This window comes from Pyxicephalus adspersus, chromosome 6 (assembly GCF_032062135.1).
Source record: "Pyxicephalus adspersus chromosome 6, UCB_Pads_2.0, whole genome shotgun sequence".
Lineage (NCBI taxonomy): Eukaryota > Metazoa > Chordata > Amphibia > Anura > Pyxicephalidae > Pyxicephalus > Pyxicephalus adspersus.
Genome location: NC_092863.1, coordinates 78,058,299 through 78,075,286, shown reverse-complemented (window position 1 = coordinate 78,075,286; position 16,988 = coordinate 78,058,299). Strand labels below are relative to the sequence as shown.

At 36.7% G+C, this 16,988-nt stretch overlaps 1 protein-coding gene across 2 annotated transcripts in view; it reads right to left on the bottom strand.

The window, feature by feature from the left end:
• Positions 1-16,301, bottom strand: part of SV2C (synaptic vesicle glycoprotein 2C) — a 98,019-nt gene extending 81,718 nt beyond the window's left edge. Inside the window, exon 1 of one of the 2 annotated variants that reach the window (XM_072416285.1) lies at positions 16,147-16,301. The gene's annotated coding sequence lies outside the window, so the exon portion shown is untranslated. Of the gene's footprint in view, positions 1-2,234; positions 2,370-16,146 lie in introns of those variants that run through there. The other variant, XM_072416284.1, reaches the window with a different exon arrangement.
• Positions 16,302-16,988: the final 687 nt, after the last annotated feature.

Here is a 16,988-nt window from a genome sequence, read left to right as displayed (position 1 = left end):
TGGGAACTCCTGCCTAGTTTACTATATCTAAAGCTCACAGATATAATGGGAAAAATGCTTCTTAACTTGATGACCAGTGGGGAAATTGTCCCACTTAAAGATACAGCCAAAAAGACTATTGGTGTCAGTGGTAACTGACCTGAGAGGCACAAATTGCTTATTGTTCAAGGAACCTCTAGCAAACTCTGGAGGAACCCAGGTTGAGAAACAGATTTCAGTTCACTTTTCAGATGTGTGACATGCCAATATTATATATGCTAATTTTAATGCCATTGCTTTGTAAATATTTTTTGGCCATTTCAGAAATGCCATTCTTTTGAAGTTACAGGACTTTATGTAACCAGCATTCTACATATTATCATACTAAATCTACTTATTTCGAATGCTGGTTTAAAGCCCATGGGCTATTTTCTTTTTTTGTAGGCTACTATAATGCTATGGATGTTCAGAGTACTGAAACTGTAATGGGAAATGGGACCTAAAGGAAATGGCATAAAACTAATTACCTTCTCCACAAGAGATCTCTCTGATGAGCACCTATTTAGTTTTGTCTGCGTTGTACTGTATTTTATCTTTACTGCCCTGTCATGTCATAAAGAAAATCTCTAGTGCACTTATCACCGCAGACCAGCATGAAATGCACACCTAGACTCTTTATTCATTCAGCAGTTGCACCTAAACCTCACCATTTAAAACACATTTATTGTGTTTGGAGACTTGATTACATTACTAAAGCAGTGCCAAATTTTCTTTATGTGTTACTGGCTATGTAGGAAAAAGGGGAAGGGTATATTTAGGTAACACACACAATAGGACTCCATGGAAATGTCCGCCCATACAAATGTAAATTCAAATGCAATGCATCTGACAATGCAAATGTCACAAATTATAGTTAGCGCAAAGTGTGATAAACTGTTCTTACTTTCAAAAAACGAATAATAATAATTTGAAAAAGAATCTCACATTGCCAAAAGGCTATCTAACATAACATTTTTTTTATTAAGGTACAATCAAATATAAAGTGCTGGGTCCTGTAACAACCAAGCAGTAATAATCATTCAGTGATGTGGCTACAATCAACTGAAATCTAGTTCCTATGACCTATTGAGTATAGGTCACTTTTGTAATCCTATATAGAAATGTATATGTATGTATACAGGTTTGAAACTCTTTCATATCAAAATTTTCTTTCAATAAAGTGACCCTGTCATGTGTTGCTATAGATATAAAGCACACAATTACTGTTAGGAATGAGGAAGAATATACATCTTTTTGGTGGGAATTTCAACCTGCATGGGAGAAATGGATAGCATGTCTGCTCACTGAAGTTATTTACTAAAGGAGTTTGGCTTTTCATTCTCTAAGGGGTAATTTACTTTAGCTTGGTGTATGTACTGTACTGTACACTGTACTGTACACATGTTATATTTTTGTCTTTGGACGGGATCCTTTCCAACTACAAAAGTCTAAAAGATGCATGAACGAGGGCTGTGCATACAGTGCTGTTCTGCTCTATAGAGAGCAGGGAGAACGAGTGAGCAGCACCCTGCTGTGCCCTCTCCCATTCACTTGTATTGCAGCCATTAATACCCATTCATGTGCAAAAAAATTAAAACTAGAAACATAATTTTTGATGGCGCATAATTGGATGGTGAAGCTTCACCTAATTCACTTTGCTAAGTGAATAATCTCCTGCAATGTGATAAATCACTAAATGAACAGTCTAATCACATAAGAGCAAGACACAGTAGTACGAGTGATTTGCAGAAGAACTACAGCCCACAGTGTCAGGTAGCATAGATGACCGTAGCTTAAAAATGAAATGAATCTGAAGATGCCACCTACCAGAAAGTTGTTCTATGTTCTAAAGTTCAACAGCAAATTACAGGGTCACTGTAAACCGTATATGAAAGCAACTGCATAATTTTGTAATAATTCTGACATTTTTTTTTTCATTTACCGTAACTCCAGGACAAAAAGTTTAAAACTTTTAAGTTAAACTTAAAACAAAAAAAGTTTTGACTTTACATGCACTTAAAATTAGGATGTGTATGTGTCTCAGTAAACAAGAGGCTTTAACAATCAAGCATATACGTCTGGTTGAAAATGTGATGTGCCATATTTCCAATTTAAAAAATATTAATATTAAATATGTCCAAACCACTCTATAGTCATTTTTAATGGAAACAAGAAACCAGTGAAACAATTCAAATCTGAAAGCCCAGTCAGCTTACCCCAAGAAACACGAATAGAAAGATGTATGAAGTTGCCACTGATGACCTTGAGGAGAAGAGGCTTCAAATTAAGGCCATTAACCAGAAATCAAGCATAATCCATCTATTTAATATTTAGTCTCTGATATTGATGCTTTGAACCACAGGATAAATGTAGTGTGATGATAACATAAAAGTTCAGGGTTTTTTTATATATCATCTTCAGCACAGAGGCATGTCTCGGGCATATATCCAGGGATACAGAAACTCCAGACTATTTCATATAAACTTTGGCATTATTGTGTTACAATTGTCTTTGCGTAATTTCAAGGAATTCCAAAGAATAACTGACCAAAGGTGAACACATCACCATCTAGTTCTCCATATTATATCTCCATTGTGTTCTTCTAGAAATCAGAGTATATTTAGATCTGACCTATATAATTTCTATGGGTGGATGACTAAGAAAACATTTAAGCCATAGGGTCAGCATGATTTCTAGAGGTACCTATCATTTTCAGGAGACAGCAGATTTCTACAGGAAAGGTTTTCTTTAATAATTTGAGTTTTTACATTGCCTCTGAGAACAACTACATCCCTAGCCAGCTTCACTGTGACCTTCCTTCTTGCCTTCCTTTCATCCGTTTTTCTGCAGAAGGCATAAAACAGTGTCATCAATAATTAGACTTTAGAAAGTCTTAGATGCAGATGAGTTGGGAAATCCTGTCTTGCAGAATGAGGGGGCTCATTAGCTTCCCCCACAACATTGTTTTACAATACTCAGGCTCAAACCAACAGTTCTCATAGGCATGCTATGTTCTCTTCATATCTCATTACTAATATTTAGGTTTGATTCATAAGGTGCTCCATGGACAGCCCATTATTACTTAATTCTATGAAATTTGCAAGCATTCAGCCAAAGACGTCCAATATCTATGGGTGTCTTAAGTACATGTTCAACTTGGTTTTATTTTGTCCTAAACTACTGTTAAAGTGAATATGTGTTATACCTCATATCGGTCCTTGTGTCTCTGTAGAACCCTTTCACTTGTGGAACGTGCATTGCCGTTCACCTCTTCCACAGTTTGGTACTTGTCCCTGCTCAGAGGCCTTTGCTGTTCGGTCGGCTTTCTGGGAACACTATTTTAAGAAAAGACAAACTCTCCTCAGTATGAAACGAGAATTTATGAGAGGAACTGGACTTGACTTAAATAGGTTGTGCAGCCTCAGGAGGTGGTTGTGATGAAAATTGTACCCCAATAAGTTTAAATCCCTTAAAGTCATTAATAGAGTCTTGCATTCTCTTCTTTGTGTTGCCATGCCCTACTCCAGTCAAATAGCAGAGCCCCATTGGGTAACATTTGCATTACAGTTGCAGTTCGGCATTTATTTTAAATTTAAAACACAGTGGGATGTTGGAATGTAGCACCAAAGAGGGAAAAAGGCTTAATCATGACATAGTGAGATGAGTCGATATATGTCCTGTGCATGGGGTCCAAGGTGCTCCATGGGCTCACTTGGAAAACTAACACAGGCATTTCAACAATACATTGCAAATAGGTAAAGAAAAGGAACAAATACATTGTGTTTTTAGATTAAAGAAATGCACGTTGTTCATATCATATCATGTTCAGGAATCATATTGCTCATATGTCTCAAAAAGGTTACAGCAGCATTTGATAGTCAGACAACATTTGATGGTTTTGCTAAAAACACAGATTTTTGAGTAGCTAAAAGCACAGTGTCTCTAAGTCCATTAGATATACACATGTGTGCGCATCAGAGATAAATTCATCAGCAGATTGTCAACACTCATAACACTGACATTTATAGAACAACCTAGTATACATTTGCTTTATGCAATCCGGTATTACTCAGTTCCCTGTAATTTATAATATGCCATGCTGTCAGTATTTGTTAAGACATGTCTACATGAAATAAACCATGGAAAATTCCTGGCAACATTTTATTTGCAAATTTAGTTCCTAGCATGCTGTTGGAGCAGTCCAAGGGGGGTTTGTTAGGACTGCCGGGAACAGTGAAAGTATTAGCCTACGGTGCCACTGTTAAGGTGGTTGTGGCAATATGGCTTGTTATTTTGTTTTTACCTTAGAAATACCTCCCAGAATTCATTGAAGAGGAAGAGGAAGAGAAACACCTTTCAGTACAAACAATGTTGGCAAAGTTAATTGTTTAAACCCAAAAGTGTCTTTTTTCTCAAAAGTGTCTTACCTTATACTGGCTTTTCAAATTTACAAATGAAAAAGGTTTAATGATAACAAGCACACATATATTTTAGCCCAAAATAAGGGGAGGAAAGACGGACAGAAGCATTCAGTTACAAAAGGGGACTATCTCTTTAAACAAGGAACAGTTGGGAACTATACCTTTGTGGCAGATTTATGAAGGTTGGTATAGGTAGTCCCCAGGTTACATACAAGATATATACTGTAGGTTTTTTCCTAAGTTGAATTTGTATGTAAGTCGGAACATGTACGTTATTTTATATATAAATGCAATTGGGACAGATGTTTGTCTCAACATATTATTAGGCAGCATGGTGTCAGTTACTGTATAAAATCCTCACTGTGTGTTAATCACAAACAAAGCAAAAAACAAAAAACTTTATGGAGCCTAGACATTCATTAATTTCTGGAGCAAGCTGTGCTTTGATATGTATAAAGAAATAACTGCAGAGTTTGCCTTGGTCATTAAAGAGGTACAAGAGGCTGCAGAAAGAGCTCACCCCCCTAAGATCACCACAACCTCAGCTGTGTTTAGCAAATGATTTCTTCTGCAAATCATGCAAACCGCCCCCTCCAAGCCTCTATCCTGCACAGGAGTGATCAGGGAAGCCCTGTTCTTATCTAGGAGTGGTCCGTATGTCAGATGTCCTTGACCTGGGGACTAGCTGTATTGGTATACTTAAAAATAATATTTGACTAGCTGATGTTTCCTAGTTCCATGACCTGGATCATAGAATAGGAATTATGAATTGTTTATTACTTTTATTGCATGTTTGTTCCTGAACAGTAAGTAATTCAGAAGTTTTGAAGTTAGATTAAGACAGGCAACTAACGTTTTTAGAGGGAGACCAGCAATGGCATCCCCAGTTAACTCTATCTGCATGTATTTTCAATAGGATTTACTATAGTCCACCAAGCAATAAAAACAATAGTGACCTTAGCCTTTTATAAGAAGGCTGTCCTAATGGTTGGAACCCTTTCATTGCTGCTAAATAAAGGTAAATAGAGGTTAAAGTCCAGGCTAAACAAATATATTATCAATAAAAAAGTTGTGTATTTATAAGCCTTGTACAGGCGCAAGAAATTATTTTGAGTGATCATTATGGGTGACAGTAGGAACAAACTAATGCTGTACAAAACTGGATATTGCTAAGCAATCTGTTCATTCTAGTGGGAGGTGGATGAGAGGGACGCACCGCAATGTAGGTCAACAGTAGCCTATGTTAGTGGTTGGTTGTTTGGTAATCTTGCATAGTTGTTATTTAGGTTTGCAAAGACATTTGATGCACACACAATGGGTTTATTGAGAAATTAAGGAACATTTTGAAAAAAGTTTTTGAGCCTAGAGTATGGTTTTTAAAGATATGCTAGAAAACTGGATATAATCTATGCTTTAAACTTCATTTTGAAGGAATTTGCCATTTCATTTGTGTAGTTTGGAGTTTACCCAAGTTACCCAGGAATCACATCTAGCACTGAATCAGGGGTAGGATTAGGCTTTGGTCAGATTTAATTGTTAGCAAACTATGGAGAAAAATCTAAGAATAGGATTTACCTGGAAAACTTTTTAATTTATTTATTTTTTTGTGAATGATTAAACTGCAGCATATCAGTTGTAAGCATTGTAAAAATACTCAATTATTTCTATGGGTTTCAAATTGTGGGAGCTTTGTGTGTTTAGTATCTTAATAAGGTAAAGAAGCTGTTAATTGAATATTAAGTAATTTACTATGAATAAAATAGGTACTGAAAGGGCAACATTTTGTATCTGTGATTTTTAAATGATGCTGACAACAGATGTTTAGATGTGCAGATAGGTATCATACAATTATCCAAGAAATAAAAACAATATTCCGAAGACTAGTAAGAAGGTCGTATCCTCAGTCCTCCATTCTCCTTCTTTTCTTTTTAAGACAGAGGTGTCAAATTCAAATCACATAAGGGGCCATAAATTTAAAACACAGGCAAAGTCACAGGCCAAAATTTTTATTGAGATACATAGTACTCATAGAGGTATAGATCTTTTCCCACCCGGAGACACCATATCACATGCCATTCTTGTGCATTAATCATGTTCTGAAAATAAGAAGCATGAACATATATTCACTTTTCCATCTTCCCCAATTGTCTCCCTTCTGCATCAACTTTTCTCTTGTTGGACATTCTGGGATTGATTGCTTTTTTGTTCTTAGCAGCTTTTTCTGAGGTTGGTGTACCTGACCTATCCTGGCCTGGCTATGTGAGGGGAGCCACCGACATTGCTGAGCTGGAGGCCTGTGTCTCTGAGTCTGGAGACATTGGTAATGTATCATCCCACTAAGATTCCATTCCTGGAGCAGCAGCAGCATACTTCTGGCAGCAGCATCGGGACTCTTGCACATTCAAACTTAGTGCTAAGTCTCGGCAGGAGTGTGAAGAAGCAACTGGGGTCCAGTACACTGCACTGCAGTCAGACACTTTTGTGAACCACTCTGCTTCTTTCTAGCTTTCTGGGACAGGATACCCATATCTGCAAATGTCAGGCACTTGGATGCAGCACAGTCACCGTGAGCCACATAAAATAGCCCTAGAGGCCAGATTCGGCCCACGGGCCTTGTATTTAACACCTGTGCTCTAAGATAAAATACTAAACTCTTTAATTGCTCTGCTAACCTTTAACATGAGATGACATTCAGTGACTGGAACGGTGACTACATTCTGTTTCTATCATTTTCTTTGACCAGAGACTATCAGGCTTCGAAGACTATTATTATTATGAATATTATTGACTGTAAACACTGCCTTCTCACATCTCAGCACGGGAGGTTAATGTTTTTGTTCTTGTTTTTGGGTTGAAACCCTAGATAGCTTATTTTTGTTGTCTGTGTTCATTTTAGATGTTCCAAAACTTTGTACAAAAGAAGAAATGAAATAAAGTCTTTGCAAATTTTGAGGAATTTTCCCACTTAGACAGTTGATATGAAAAAGATTTCACCATTGAGAATGCACTCTCAACACCTTTTCTAGTGGTAGCAATATTTTTTTTAAATTATCTATCACATATCAAATTCTTTTTTTTTGACAACAGAAAGCATAGCAATAATACAGATAACAATAAAAAGCTGACAAGGGCTATAGGGTATACTACTCTATCCAAAAGGTAAAAATACATTTTGGCTAATCATACAATTAATACACTATTTATAATGGCAGGCATTACTGTTTTAATAAATTTTAACAAATGTAAACTGGGCAAAGGCTCAGTGACCGGGATAAAGATTAAAAGTAAAGCTCTATCGTAAAGGCCATGTAACTAGCAACTCTAATGGGAAATCTTCCCTGTGGACTTTGGGAAGTAAATGGAAGAATGTTAGGTGTACCCTTCACAAATAACCCATGGCAGCATTCATCCAAAACTGTAACATTAGTTATGTACTTACTTAGCTTGAAGGTATTAAAAATTATTAACATATAACTATTACGATTACACAAATTACTTACATGAATTATTTATGTACTACCTTACATTGAATATTAAATATAGCTCTTAGGAAATTCTGCATTCTTTTTTTGCAATTGAAAGAGGGAGTTGAATAGGTCAGAGAATGCTGGATGTTCACAAATAAATTCATTTTTACAGAACCAGAAATAAAGAGAAGGGAAAAAGTGATATCTGAGGGGTAGGCACTGATCTTCTGCCATTTGTGATCGGTTTACTCCCTTCTACCTTAAACACATAAAAGACTGCTTGGTCAGAGTTAAGGCAATACCATTTAGAATTGTAGCAATACAATTTGGATTGGTGATAAAGTAAATTAAACCTAAAATAATACACTATCATAACTATAAAATATACCACATGGTTTAAATGCTTAACCATACCTGGCAAAGCAATGTTTATGTATTCAATGGGCCTGATTTTTTAAAGTTAGCTAAGGCTGGAGAGGATACACTTTCATCAGTGAAGCTGGGTGATCCAGCTAATTGTTAGCATATGTTTTCAATCCTGGATCAGATCCAGTCCAGGTTTAACAGATCACCTAGCTTCACTGATGAAAGTGTATCCTATCCAGCCTTGGATAGCTTTAAAAAATAGGCCCAATATGTCTATATTATGGTGTTTTTTCACAACTGCAAATCACAGTGTATTTGTTTAATGAAAATTCTTGTTTACTATGTGCAAATAAGGTGGGAAAAAAGTTATTTAAAAATACTAGAAGGGTACAAAGTAAACATGGGTGAATGTTCTAAAAAGTGCATTATAATGTCTTCATTTGGGGTAAATGTATATTATAATGTGCTTTCATGTTATCCGAGGCTTGAACTACATTTAAATGGTTGTTAGGGTGCATAACATAGTAATACAACATGAAAGCACATTACATAATATATCCATGTACACATAACTAATACCTCGTAGTGCACTTTTGAGTATATTCACTAGGTTAACATCCATTTTAACTAAACCAACGCACTGAATGTGAATGGTTTCTAAATAAACTCCATAGTATATTTACTGATTAGATGTATGAAACTGAACTATTATAAAACGGGGCATGCATATAGGGATTCCCCAGGGGTAAGAAAGGAGAAAGAGGGTGCCCTACGTTTAATTATTTTAGCTCAGTACTCTGTAGGGTTTAGGCCTCGATTATACTATTTATATAAATTATACACAGGTATATAAATTACACACAGTTGAGCAGATAGGTAAAGCCTAGGAAAAAGAACTCATCCATGTATACAGTCACTAATGGAAAAGAATTGCAAATTTAATTTATGTCAATAAAGTTTGGCATGCACCTACAAGCTGTTATTTTAAATGTGGAACAATTAGGAAACATTAGGAAAAAGAGAAACACCAATAAAATTGATGTGAGAAAGTCAATACGTTTTTATTTTTTAAATAAAACTAACAAATAAAAAAAAGGAAAAGGGGCTAAACTGTGCCAAAATGCCTGCCTACCTGACAACTGGTGTTTTGATGACTACTAGAAGAATACAAAAGTAGCAGTAGGAGGAACAAAGAAAGCAAAGATCCACAAAATGAAAAGAGAAAGGCAAGAAGATACTTTCCTACTTTTCATCAGGTACAGCTTTCTATCCAGCAAGAAGAACAGGGAAGAGCCAAATCTGGTGAAACTAACAGTCAGAGACAGCTTAAATATCAGCTATTTAGGCCCAAGGCACATGAGTATTAGTAGGAATAAAAAAAGTACATTTTAGCCATTAAGCTGCCCCTATCCTAATATGCCTCACCCCATTATGCTGCTGCATCATGGCTGGTGTAAAATGATGTACCTTCGCATGAAGGGAAAAGCCACAAACTTTCTTCCTGCTCACAAACAAAAAGGAATTACAGTTCATTAAAGAGTTACTACATGCAATAAATTAAAACTCAGCAGTAGTAGCAAACTTCTCTCCTACTGATATGCAAAGTCAGTTCTCAGTGGGTGATCGCATAGGATACATTATTATATTGCAGGAGTTTAGCAGGTGCATAAGGTCTGCTTATCAGTGTGAATCCATCAAAGGTAGAAAACAGCTTCTATGCTTGACTGCATTTTAGAAGGGTCCATTGATGTGTAAATACTTTAAAGGACAGTATTATTGAACGTATTTATTAATATTAATTTCATTGACTTGAAATTATGCACATCAGTGGGATACTCCTATCATGCAAATCTGGAAACTGATTCCTGAGAAAATGTACATCTGTCACAATATACACTCCTCACACAGCAGTGATATCCCCTATGCGCTCCCATACTAGTTGCCATTGTATTGTATTATCATCTAATACAGGGATCCCCTATCAGCAATTTGTGGACCGGTACCAGATGTAGTAGGGTAAGTGACCTTTTGGTACTGACTGTGCAGCCCTCAGAGCCCTTGCAGACAGTGGTTTGTCTGAATTTTTTTGGGCTGTTCATTATTTATAATGGATCTTGCTAAAAGCAACATCAAATATGGCTCAAGTAGTTTTTAAGAAGGCTGCATAAATATCAATGCGTTAAAAGGGTTGTAATAGTGATCTTCAGCAGTCTTACACAGAGGGCCTGATTTATTAAAGCTCTCCAAGGCTGGATAGGATACCCTTTCATCAGTGAAGCTGGGTGATCCAGCAAACATGGAATGGATTTCTTCAGAGTTTTTTGCTATTTGCTAACAAATGTTTTGAATCATGGACCAGATCCATTCTAGGTTTGCAGGATCACCTAGCTTCACTCATGAAAATGTATCTTCCCCAGCTTTAATTAGGCCCAGAGTATCTAGTTTATGACTCTCCTCCCTTTATATTATGTTTGTGGCCTTCTATCCTCTCCTGCTGTATGTCAGCAGCCTCTGACAGCTTTATGTGGCATTGTATCATGTATGGCCCTTTGATCATGTCAGGGGTCACACTTTAGGACGCCTTTGTCAAGTAAATTTATTACTTCTTTAAATAGAACATTATATTGTGGATGATTTTAACTACTGTGTTGGCGTCAACCACCTTATCAGACATAAAATGTTTAATATTATTACATGGTTTTAGCTTTTTGGTTGGGCAAGTTTAGCTTTATGGTAATTATGTATCGGTTGCACATTAATGTGGTCAGTATGACAGTAAAAAAATAGATCTAGGAACTCAGAACTCAGAGTGCAGAAATTGTATCAATGGGTTACAAAGTGATATATAAGAAATCTGAGTTTGACTTGACAAGCTACAAAGTACTCAAAACTAAAATATCTGTTTTGGGTGGCATAACACATACAAGTTATCTCTAGGATTGAAGCTTGGAGGACCCAACCGTGATGCTCCATCACTGTATGGACATGGTCACAAAATCACCTAATTGCTATGACAGAGCTAAATAGCTAGCACTTAACGTATCTTCAACAGCCAAGTTTAAGGTTAATGCTAGGAATAGGGTTACCACTGGGGTTTAGAGGGAACCGGTTTTTGGCTTTTTTCTTTTAAATTTTGGCCTTAATTTAAGTGAATAATTTTACTCATCAATAGTTATTACTAGTTACTTCCATGCTTATAGGCCAAAAGACAGATATGTCTCTGCTCTCTGGGGGAGAGACAGTGGGGTTGATGTGCTACAGTAAAATAGGCCGTTCACAAAGTAAAGTGAATTATCATCACACAAGGGATATTTTGCTTAGCTTAGTAAATGAGTGGTGTTTAGCTTACTTCAGCCATCCAATCATGTGATTGGGTATTCTTTGCAAGGTAGAACTAACTAACTAAGCTAGAAGAGATATACCCTGCAAGGTGATAATTCACCTTGGTGAGTGAATAGCCTGTATTCCTTTAGTAGATTAACTTCAATCCCCCATCAATTATAGGCATGTGACACTAGTACGGAGTACATTATTACATCAATTGAAAAGAATCATTACAGGAGGGAAAATAACCCGGTCAATAAAATTCACAATTAGCTCTCATTATGTATAGCAAAACTTTTTTTAGGATACAGTGGGGATTGAAAATCCTGGCAGAGACTCTGAGAGATTCCTTTACTTCCTATCCGGTGATGACGTTGTCTGCAGATTGGAAAGCGAGGGGAAATCTATTGTGAGGCACAGATTTATATTTTGCATAGGGGACATTAAGGTGGATGGGCAGCTTTTGTAAATGAACCAAAATTTGTAATTAAGATGTCTAAGGATTATTTATTTCAGCTGTTTTACAGTACTATTTTTTGAACTAAATCACTCTAATCCGAATCTGATCTGATTAATGTTTTAAAATTTAAACCTAGAGCTGCAGTGACACACAGGGGGAATCTGATTGTTGATAAAGGAACAAAACCAAACCATAGAAACCCCCCTTCACGTGATACGGATATACAGTATTTAGCACATAACAGGTTTTACAGCCTATGTGGAATTAATTAGAAGCTCCAAGTTTTCTCTTTTTATTCCTGCTTTTTTAGCCGTAACAGAGAATTAGACAAAAAGTCCAAACTATACTAATAAAGTGAATGAAGATAAACTATAGGCATTGTCTGAAGCCGCATGATTTATTGTAACATACTTTTTATAGTGCCTGCTAAAAGAAGGAAGGGTTGCAAGGGGTGAAATGTAAATAATAAAGCATCATTTGACCATAATAAGTTGATTACTGAATACAGGGCAGATAGCTAAATAACACCAAGCAGCTTTCACTAACTGCAAGTCCAACTCTGCTAAAAGTCAGAATGGAGGAATGTCTCCTCTTAGAGCCAGCAGATCAACATAAATTAATTGTACAGGTTCCCCTTCATCCTCATACTCAAATACCTAGTCCTGCAGCTCAGTCAAAGAATCTAAAATAATTACCTAAGCGAACGTCCAATGCAATATTCCACAATGTTCCTATAATTAAGCAGTCACTGGATGAAAAGTTAAGGAAACCCTACAACAACTAATGCACCAACGCTTCTATAACACATATCAGCCTAATGTATTGCTGCATTACTACCACACAAGAATGCATTTGTTAGAATGAAATTCCCTGGGGTGGAACCATTGTGCACCATGCTGGCCCTTTTGGAATAAATATCACATCAGTTCCCTTGAGAACACTCTGAAATTGCTGTCATTGACTTGTAACAGCAACATTTGCAAATGGGATCAGTAAGCACTACCGTTATTAAAATATCACATTTACACCCTACCCACAGAAATTCAAATGTGAAAAGTGGCTTTCCATTTTCATAAATTTTTAGGGATAAGAGTGCGGCAAAAAGAAATAAAAGCCTAAACGTTTTTTATGAGAGAATATGTTCAAAGCTACTTCTGATACACCATTACAATCAAAAGCAAAAAGCTAAAGGTAGGTTAAAAAGTAAAGGCATGATATAACATGACAAGCATCATTGTGCAAATGACATGTTCTTTTATGATTTTTCTATTGATGTCTGCTTATCACTGGTTCTGATTTAGGAAGAAATAAGCTGATATCTCATAGATACAGGAATGCAGAAAAATGCTTGTTTGAAACAACAGTAGAGTATAGTGTTCATTCTTAAAATATTAAACACACAAATTTTACACATACACAAAGAACGAACATTCATATGTTTTAGAATATGTCCAATATATGGTATATATACATTTACATAAAAACAGCATAAACAGTACACATTTTTACCATTTAGATATCAACATAACTAGTTAGGCCTATATGTTTTCTGCAATCTAAACTGTTTTATAACAGACCCACCTATACATTACATACATCAGACATGTAGATTTGGTTGGACTGCAAGATCCGATATAACCTTACTTTGTCCTAGGCCTTACAACCAAAGTGCATGACGAAATGTAATTCTAAATGGGCTCAATGGAGGAGCTTATCAATATGAATATTTCTTTATATTGTAGATATTCTATGTTTGTGATCTGTTGCAAATGAATAAGGTTTTGTGTAGTCTGATGAATGAATGATGCATGAATGATGCAATGCATACCATACCCACAGAGCAGAGCTGTAAACTATGAATGTATCCGCATTGTCATGCCTTAGTCATGTCCCATTTTATTTTGTCCTATAAGGAGAAAATTCACCTATACACTAACAGCGATTAAAAATGTATGGAATTTACATGCTTCTTTCCCAGGCACCATAAATATTGGGATTTGTACCAGAATATAATTGGCTAGTCTACATGACTCCACTACTTTGATGAAATGATTGTCTGAAATGTAATTAATAAAATAAACCTTTAATAGTGACTGATCAATCTCTGTAGTAAATACACCTGAACAATGGCATGAGATCTATGCAGTATATTGTTATACAAACAACAGGTGCACATAAGATATCATTTAAAATAAACGATTTTAAATTTAAAAAGAATACCACACGATTGTATCATGCTGCCGACTCTGAAAGGTGTTTTTTTTCTTTAATGTACTGTGAATGCTGTTATTTTCTCAGTAGTAAAATGCATGTGTAATATACTGCAGAGCTCAGTCAACTAGTCATTTAATAGGAGCGGATTACACAGCAGTGAGTGAAAAGTCTAATTGGTAATAATAAGATGTAATGGAACCAGTGCACACCCAGTCTGGGAAAACTGGCAATAGAGGGTTTACAATAAAGCAAAAATAGATAGCGTGTTTCTTTTCATGATTGCCTTTCAGCTTCATAAATAAAATGATACTTTGCTTTCTTTAAAATTTTTGTATCTTATTAACCTATTTTATTATATACATAGAGTACTGAATAATAAAAAAGCAAAAGGATTTCCTAATGTACAAATTACAGAGGAGTGTAAAATATAAGCACAATAATGTATATTTTCTATATTTAATAAAACTTTTTCTCTTCTCCATCAACAACTAAATGAATGCATTTCTAATTACGTAATTGTATGCCAACCTGTACCTAGTTCAATGAGCAGCCAGGTCCATAAAAAGATTAAAATTGGGGGATGGGAGTAAAGGAAGCTGCTAAAAAAAATCCCTTATTGATAGGCTGTTAGTATAGCGTAAATTTACGTTCTTCCAAATTAGAGAGTCCCAATCGCTTTCTGTGCTGACACCACAATTTTCTTTTATCCGCAGTTATAAAGAAATTATATTTATTTGCATCAAAAAAATGCCACCCTGAAAAAATAAAAACTCCACCCTGAAAAAATAAAAACTCCAACAGCTGGTAATTTAAAAATCAGCTATTACCATTCTCAGCTTTTTTTTCGCAACATGGCAGCTGTGGGTTTACCAATCGTTGGAAATCCAGTGGACCAGAAATAATGGTCTAAACTGAGAATTCACAATACTGCGAGGGAATGATAAATGTAACTGCAGATCAGTTTGTAAAGACAATGCTTCCAGTTAAGTTTGCTAAGTAATACACTACTTGGTGCCACTGTACAATGTTGGAACCACATACACACAACCACACAACCCTATAGTATCCTTGTGCCTGGTTAGCCTAAACACTCTGCACTGCAGCTGACTGCAGATTATCCTGTTCTTGTCTACTAAGAAAAAGGAGAAAACTGATTGTACTGTTTGGACCCAGCCAGCCTGTCTAGTATTCTTTTTTTTTTTTTGCGCGAAGAGCGACTACTATCAATCACAGCGCACCCTTTGACGCACACTGATTCTGGTAATGAGATTTTGTTTGCCCTGACACTCTGCATTTGGCTCACTGTGCAGTAGTTTGACAAATGACAGCTCTTGGGGATGACTCAGACTCTGCAATACCAGCAGGTCCCATTTAACCCCTTCCCTGCCATAGGGACCTTGAGCAGGAGGCACTGCAGGCAAGAGAGGCAGTGAAGAGTGGAGACATGCTAGTTCTGCAGCAAGCTCCCTGCACTTTTTTTTTTTTAGCCAACTACTGCAATAAGTAAAAAAGCAACCATCAAAGTGTAGTAACCCATAGCAATCAATCTCTGACTACTTTAAACTTATTGCTGCTTTAATAAGTAATGACCACTCCATGTGCTACAACATGCCAATATCTTTGCAAGTCTTACAAATCTACAGACAACTGAATTCCATCAGCATGCAACTAAAAAAAACTAGAAAATAAGTTGTATGGCAATGAATTGTAGCAGTAGATGAATGCAAGCACTAACATACCATGATAAAGCAAACACATGATTGTTACTAGTGAGTCCCTGTAAGGTAAAAAGTTCCTAAGTTGTCCCTTGCACAGGATAAAGCCTTGCCAGTGGTAGCAGTGATGGAAGTCTTGGTCCCTGTGCAGCTGTACTTACCTCCATGCAGCTGGTAGACCGCTCAGCAGCAGCTCTGGAGCTCAGGGAAGGGAGCTGTCCGCCTCTCAGTGCTGAAAGGGCCACCGAATAGGGAGGACTAGAACATTGGGTGGATCTTATGCTGCAGTTCTATTCTGCTGCAGTGCTGAATAAGAGCAAAGAAGGAACAAAGTCTTTCAGTCACACACACACATAGCTTTTTGTAGTGGAGAACAGGAGAGGTAAAGGCGTACAGATGAAATGAACAGGGAGGGAAGATTTGTGGGCAATCAATAATTGAAAGGCTGGGAGTGGAGTGGGCAATCCCAGCTCATGCAAGGAAGCAGCCAGGAGCAGCTGTGGGGGTGGAGAGAATGCAGGCATAGGGGGTTATCCGATCTGCTTGAATAACAATGGAACATCTAGCATGCTCCTCATCATTTTCTGGAGGGGTCACACAAAGTTAAGAAGTACAGGAGTTCCTTATATATGTTGGATTATTGGGAAGGAGGGGGGATTTAATCTTCTGTGCTTGGGGAAGCAACCAGGATTTCTCCAGAGGTTGCTGGGGGTTCGTTGAGTAATAAGCAACTGGGGATTTTCCCACTCACTAGTTCCCAATGTCCTGCTTCTGAAAAAACACATTGCCTGGCTGTTGTATTGATCCACTGGCTTCAATGTTGTCACTGATGTAGAATGGTTTCAGCAAAAAGTCAGAAGTCATTGTTAGCATATTTGTCTGTGGAGAGTGAGTAATATTTTAAAACGAGTGGGACAGTATAGAAATGATAATTTTCACACTGCTGACTGTCAATGTATGGAGCATTTTTCTTATTGACCAAGGATCACCAGTGAAGGAAGTT